Genomic DNA, 7371 nt, shown 5'->3' on the forward strand with positions numbered 1-7371 from the left:
AGTGCAGGAAACACTAGTATGTGTCTATGGAACAAATCTCCTTCAGCGTTCAAATGACCAAAGTGAGGCCTACAGGCGTTTCTCTCAGTTGGTTGTGTTCAGGGAAAAAGCAGCTAAATACACTGTGACTGCTCCACATTGTTAGTGAGTTAACTCTGGATATCTGTAGGTTTTGTCAAACTTGGAGTGAACAAAAGCAGAAAAACAGTAAAAGATGCAGACAGTGAAAGTCTGGTTTATTTCATGAACACAATGAAACATTTTACAGTCCACAGAGCAAAGTAGCATACATGATAAATAGATACACATAACACGGTCAGTGAGAAGTAAAACTCGTCGTCTTACCACATGTTATATTCTGTAAACTTAAAATAAACCACAGAAATTAGAGTTTAGTGTTTTAAAGTCATTATTAAAAACATGAGTCAACATTACTGAAGTGACACTTTAACGATGCTTCATATCACAGTCTTTATGATGATAAAACATGTTCTCTCATTAGTAGTTGTCTGCGCTGTCACTTGTCATGAAAATGTCCTGAGTCAGGGTTCCTCTTCAATTACCATTGATCATTAATAGGACGCACAAAAGATTTGTTACATTATCCCCATAAACAACACGCTTTTATAGAAATCATTGTGACACAAATATTTAGATTCTTGCTTCACAATGTGCACGAACTCAAAATCTTTAGCTTCATATTTATAAAGTATCGCAAAGAATACATTTATACCATTGTATGAGCTACACTTCTTGTAAAAAACTGATTGGTAATGCGTTTGAGAAAAGCTCCTGCTGTGACCTTCCTTCTGTGAGGGCACACACACTCACGCACACACACAGAGAGAGAGAGAGAGAGAGAGAGAGAGGGGGGGGAGATCATTAATACAAAGGATTGGAGCCGTTTTTGGATTTTCACTTGTTGTTGGCTTTAATATGAACAGTCACATGAAATTCATTCCAGTTTTTTTTTTTGCCTTTGCTTCAATTAAGATGTTTCTTTAAATCTACAACAGCTTCCTTTTCAAAAAAGTTTACTGACATAGTAAGGAAGTAGCTAGGGACCTCAGTAAGTATGAGCAACAATAGCTTAGGGACAGTTTCTACAATAAATAGGATTTCATCATCTGCTGTTCGTCAAAAAGTGCCATTAAAACAATTCAGCGGACCCTCAGAGTGCGGATACAAACTGTTTTCAGCTGTAGAGGTAGAGGTACTCTTCATGTACTTATCAACATACAGTTTAGCGGAGTGGATTAGAGTGCATTGGTGCTTGGTCCTCTTTTATTTAGCACGGTTATACCATTGTGAATTTAGCTATACGAATATGCTCAAGAGTCTATCATATGTTTGACATGCAACTAAAAATTCGAAAATATATATTTTTTAAATCAGTAACTTTGCAAATTTAGAGGAATTGTTTTCGGACAACATATGTCTCACATTTTAAACAGGGTTTGAATAATCAGCACTGACATACAGACATTTATGCCCTGGGTATAACAGACATGCTTACCTTGTGAAAGGCCCTCGGATTTCTTGGAGCAGAGAAACACTCTGTGTTGTTGCTTTTCTCTATTGTATAAGCAGCGCCCGACTGTCAGAAACGCTCTGTGCTGGTAGCAAAGTCGGCTCCAACGCACATTCAGGTGAAAAAACAAGTTAAAACGCTATACCTTGCGGCAGTTGTGAAGTGCTGAGGAAAATACTGTGTGTCTGATGGGGTGTTTTTATATAGGTGGGGCTACTTTCAGTTGACCTCTGAGATGTAGAGATAAAAGAGCATGATGAAAGGAAGAAAGGTGGCAGGCCTTTGGAGACTCTGTTGGACATGGTTTCTGCTGGCCTCTGACATGATAAGACTAGTTGCATTAAAGCCATTAACTGTTTGTGTATATACACCTTTGGGCTGGGATGCTCTTGATAAGGAGCCTCTTTTGTTTGCTTCATGACTTCTTTTGCAGACTGTTGGGAGCCTAGCTGCACCCCCTCTGTCTAACTGTTACAGAGTGTGGGAATATGTGTTTTTTAGAAGTATCACAGTTTATTTCTAAAAGAATACATGTTGTTTGCGGTGCTCTATTTAAAACTATTGGCCTGTGAAACTTTTAGAAAAGTGAAATGCCCCTAAAGTAGTTAAATCATCTATGTGTAATCATCGAGTCTAACTGTTGCAGACTAGTAGATAATTATAAGACTAGCTGCATTAAAGCCACATTGAGGTTGATACAGCTCTAGTGTGAATATGTACTTTTAGAAGTATCACAGTTTATTTCTAAAGGGATACATGTTGTTTGTGGTGCTCTATTTAAAAAAAAAACTACTAGCCTGTGAAACTATTAGAAAAGTGAAATCTTCCTAAACTAGCTAAATTAAATGCTGTGTGGGAATACATGGTTTTTAGAAGTATCACTGTTTATTTCTAAAGGGATACCTGTTATTTGCTCCTAAATAGCACTGAAGAAAATGCAAAAGGCTCCTAACTAGTTAAAATACCCCTAAAGTAGCTAAATTAAATCACCTATGTCTAAATAACAGAACTCTGAGACCTATACAATCCTTTAAAAAGAGTGTGAAATGCCACTAAAGTAGTTAAATCAGCTATGTGTAATCAGCGAGTCTAACTGTTGCAGACTAGTAGATAATTATAAGACTAGTTGCATTAAAGCCACATTGAGGTTGATACAGCGCTAGTGTGAATATGAGGTTGATACAGCGCTAGTGTGAATATGTACTTTTAGAAGTATCACAGTTTATTTCTAAAGGGATACATGTTGTTTGTGGTGCTCTATTTAAAAACTACTAGCCTGTGAAACTATTAGAAAAGTGAAATCTTCCTAAACTAGCTAAATTAAATGCTGTGTGGGAATACACGGTTTTTAAAAGTATCACTGTTTATTTCTAAAGGGATACCTGTTATTTGCGGCCCTCTGTTTGAAAACTATTTGCTCCTAAATAGCACTGAAGAAAATGCAAAAGGCTCCTAACTAGTTAAAATACCCCTAAAGTAGTTCAATTAAATCACCTATGTCTAAATAACAGAACTCTGAGACCTATACAATCCTTTAAAAAGAGTTTAATTAAAACACATTATGGTTTCATTAAATAATACTCTATTAAACACATGTGAACTCATATGACCCCTGGACACACATGCACGTGCAAAAAGTCCGTTCTCGCGCACGTGCACACGCACATGGACGCGGAGGGGGATAGGGGAGGGGGGAAAATGCCCTCGGGGTGGGGGGGGGGAATGCCCTCGGGGTGTGGGGGGGGGCAAAAAGAGGTACAGGTATATTACTACTGACTTCTATGATTTTTAAGATTTTCAGTATCAAAGTGAAGCCAGTGATGAATCAGTACATCCAATGTTACACAGTAAAAATAACAGATGTAGTTAAACTGGCAAACTTTGTTTTTAAAGTGAACAAATCTTTAAGCCGGTAAGTTACTGGTGTGTATCACAGTTCAACTCTTTCATTGTGATTTTTAATTTATTCATATAAAGATAAACTGTACATAGGCAAATGTTTCACTATGAACTCCAATAAAAGCTCTAATCCTATTTAGCAGAGTTAGACTAACATGAGGGTAACATGATGGTATGGTGGTTAGCACTGTTAAGCTACAGCAAGAAGGTCCTGGGGTTGAATCTACCATCTGAGCTTTGAGCTTTCTGTGTGGAGTTTGCATGTTCTCGCTGTGTCTGCGTGGGTTCTCTCCAGGTACTACGGCTTCCTCCCACAGTCAAAAGACATGCATTTACTGGAGTCACCAAGAATAACTGGTGATTCTAAATTGCCCATAGGTGTGAATATGGGTGTGAATGGCTGTCTGTCTCTCTGTAGCACCGCAACAGGCTGGCGACCTGACCAGGGTGTACCTTCACACTGACCATATGGTAGCTGCGATAGGTTCCAGCCTCCTAGCATAAGAACATGAGCATGAATGGATTAATATAAAATATAAATCAGTTAATAAATTATTGTATAATTTAGCTACAGTAAATTAGTTCCAGCTGTGGTGTACACTTTAATGACTCAACAATTATATAGCGTTTTAGGTATATTTTAATGCAGAACATTGGTACTTTTACAATTCAATTGTACTGCACCAAATCACAACAACAGTCGCCTCAAGGTGCTTTATATTGTAAAGTAGACCCTACATGCAGAGAAAACCCCAACAATAACATGACGCCACATGACTATGAGCAAGCACTTTGACGACAGTGGAAGGAAAAACTCCCTTTTAACAGAAAGAAACCTCCGGCAGAACAGATGACCACCCTTCCCTGATGGGCGGCCATCTGCTGCGACCGGTTGGGGTTTGAGAAGGAAGACAGGATAAAAGACATGCTGTGGAAGAGAGCCAGAGGTTCAATGCAGAGAGATCTATTAACATATAGTGAGTGAGAAAGGTGACTGAAGAAGAAATGCTCAGGCTATGTCCACACTACCCTGGATATATTTGAAAACGGCGTTTTCGTTTGAAAACGCTCTGCGTCCACCCTACCGTTTTAAGTAGTTTTCACAGAGATGCGCGTCCACATAAAAAAAACAACTGAGAAACAACTGCTGTATAATGCACTCCGCTATCTTTGTTTAATTGGTCACATGACTACATCACATGACTAAAATGTGTCATCGTTTTAGAAAGTCTGCATTTTCGAGTGTCCACACTGTGACGGGACAGCTCCGTTTTGAAATATATAAGTTTTCGAGAGCATTTTCAAAACACTGCGTTTTTCCTTGGGGAAAACGCTGTACACATACACAAATTCTTTTTACACATACAAAACTGATTTACAAGTACAAAATATTTATGACCACATTTCGAGCCCATACCATTCTCCTTCGGGTATGTTGTAATCTGTGTTTCCAAGCCTGAAAAGAAAATCTTAGCTCAAAATTGGCAAATCTTAGAAAATCCCTACTCTTTTGGCACAAAGTCTGTGCAGCAAAATTGAGTATTTCTTTCAGTATGTGTAAGGCAGGCCACTCGTTCTGACGCTTCAGCATTCTTTACCACCTCTTTTACTGCTCTCCAAGGTGGTTCTCTGGTGCTCAGGTCTTTAAAAGGAAGTGCTGGGCTGCTGATCTTTGGACTTTGGATATGTCATCATCTACAGTGCATAGTATCATTAAAAGATTTTGAGAATATAGAGAACTCTCGTCAACTCCCATCAATATAGGACGCTTATGATTTTTTGTCATTGAATACTTCAGCAACACAATGGTAAACCAAATACTGCAGGTATAACAATACAATGGGTTTTTAGAAAATACATTTTTGTTCCTGAATTGTCCAGTCCAAGCCTTTCACCAGTTGAAAGCATTTGGCACATCATGAAATGAAAAATACAACAAAGACAACCCAGGACTGTTGAGCAGCTAGAATTCTATTAGCTTTCCTCTCCAAAACGTTCAACAACTGGTTTTAGTTCCCAGACATTTAAGACGACATGCTGCACAGTGGTAAATGTGTGGTTTTTTTTTACAGCTTAACCAGGACAAAACTGAAGTTTTAATCATTGGTCCTGAGGCTCAGAGAGAGAAACTCTTGTCTAAATTACAGGCATTTTCACTATGCCCTTCACTACAAGTGAAAAACCTGGGTGTTATTTTTGACTCTGAGCTTGGTTTTATCCCACATATTAAACATGTTACCAAAATTGGATTTTATCATCTAAAAAATATCTTAAAAATATAGCCAGGGTCCGCCCTATTCTCTCTCAGGCCGGTGTAATGCGGGCCCACATTACACCGGTTTTAGAATTGCTGCATTGGCTCCCTGTGTGTTTCAGGATCAGGATTGGTTTTTAAATGTCTTAATGGTCTTGGGCCTTCTTATCTCTCAGATTTGCTTTTACCATATGAACCCTCGCGGACCTTGAGGTCCTCAGGCACTGGCCTTTTGATTAATTTTTTCTATTAATTTAGATTTTACCTAATATTTATTGATTTTATTCTTATTCATTTTTTTTCTTCTTACTCTATTTATATTTATATTGTATCCCATTCTTATTTATTTTATTTATTTATTTATTTTTATTCTGTATATACTCTTATTAGGTCATATCTCCAGTGTTTCCTCGGAGGGGGCTCTCTGCACCGGGGCTGTGATCGACCGTGGCTGCTGGGGCTCTGTGGGTCTTCTCAGCCTGGCTGGGGGGCTTCTTTGCCTCCCTCCTGCTGTGTGCCCAGCCTGGAGGCTGCGGTCTGTGACCGGCTCCCGGTGCACATGGCTCCCCGTGATAGTGTTTCCTCACTTGGCTCATGTGTGCCCAGCCCAATTTTACTTTTTAAGTGTGTGTGTGTGTGTGTGTGTGTGTGTGTGTGTGTGTGTGTGTGTGTGTGTGTGTGTGTGTGTGTGCGTTGGGGGGGGTTATGTATCCATGATCGTTTATGTTAATGAGAGTGTGGAGAGTGAGTTGGAGGGCAGGGTGGGGTGGGCTGCTTTTAACCATGTAAAGCACTTTGTGCTACATCTTTGTATGAAAAGGGCTTTATAAAGATTGATTGATTGATTGATTGATTGATTGATTGATTGATTGATTGATGTGCTTTTTTTTCTTGAAATGGTACTTTTTTTTTATTTTAAACATTTTTCTGTGTTGTTGAAGTTTATTACATTTACAAATCATTGTATTTTGTTTTATTTGCATTTTACCCAGTGTCCCAACTTTTTTTTTGGAGGGGGGGGGGATTTGGTTTGAAATGGAAACCCCTCTAAATGCTGAGTTATAAATTGTGTTTAGAGAATAGAAGTGTTTTAGACTTTCCTTTGCATCACAACAGTCTGTTTTTATTTTACATTTGCTGGAGTGGCTAGTCCTCAACAGATCCAGAATCTGCACCAAATCTGGATTAGTTTCCTTACAGCCCAATGATTGACTTTTAAATAAGTAGACGATCATTTCATTTCAATTCCATCTTATTTGTACAGCACCAAATCAGAACAACAGTGGCCTCAAAGTGCTTTAAAACTCTTTTGTTTTTAAATCCCATCCTTTAGTGCCCTTAGAAACCTCATTAGATCTATTAAGATGCCGCTACAAACTGCGCACACATATAGAGACACCTGACTCTTGATGTCAGAGGTCTGAATAAGTCGAACAGGTTTTAATATTTGGTAGCTAATCTGGAACCACTGGATGTAACTGACTGGATCTGAAGATATAATAAATGTGGAGGTGTATTTATTTTTTCGCCATTCTAGTGTGTTGCATTGTTAAATATTCATAATAATTTTAGTTCTGATTTGGTCTTAACCAATTTCTGAGAATAGTACTTTTAGCCATTAGCCTAGTTATCACCCTAGCTATCTCTAGCTTCTGAAATCTTGACTTTCCTCATCAGTTAGTTTCAA

General features: G+C 38.5%; 1 long non-coding RNA gene across 1 annotated transcript; it reads right to left on the reverse strand.

Annotated features, from left to right (window-relative positions):
• Positions 1-219: 219 nt before the first annotated feature.
• On the reverse strand, positions 220-2670 carry LOC146660247 (uncharacterized). The gene is made up of 2 exons (XR_014913508.1): positions 1517-2670; positions 220-809 (listed from the first exon to the last, which is right to left on the reverse strand). It is a non-coding gene; the product is annotated as an uncharacterized LOC146660247 (long non-coding RNA).
• Between the last annotated feature and the right edge of the window lie 4701 nt (positions 2671-7371).

The sequence above is a fragment of the Rhamphochromis longiceps genome, linkage group LG10, assembly GCF_057381845.1.
Source record: "Rhamphochromis longiceps isolate RC_006_pf linkage group LG10, R_longiceps_female_GT1.1, whole genome shotgun sequence".
In the NCBI taxonomy this organism is placed as follows: Eukaryota; Metazoa; Chordata; class Actinopteri; order Cichliformes; family Cichlidae; genus Rhamphochromis; species Rhamphochromis longiceps.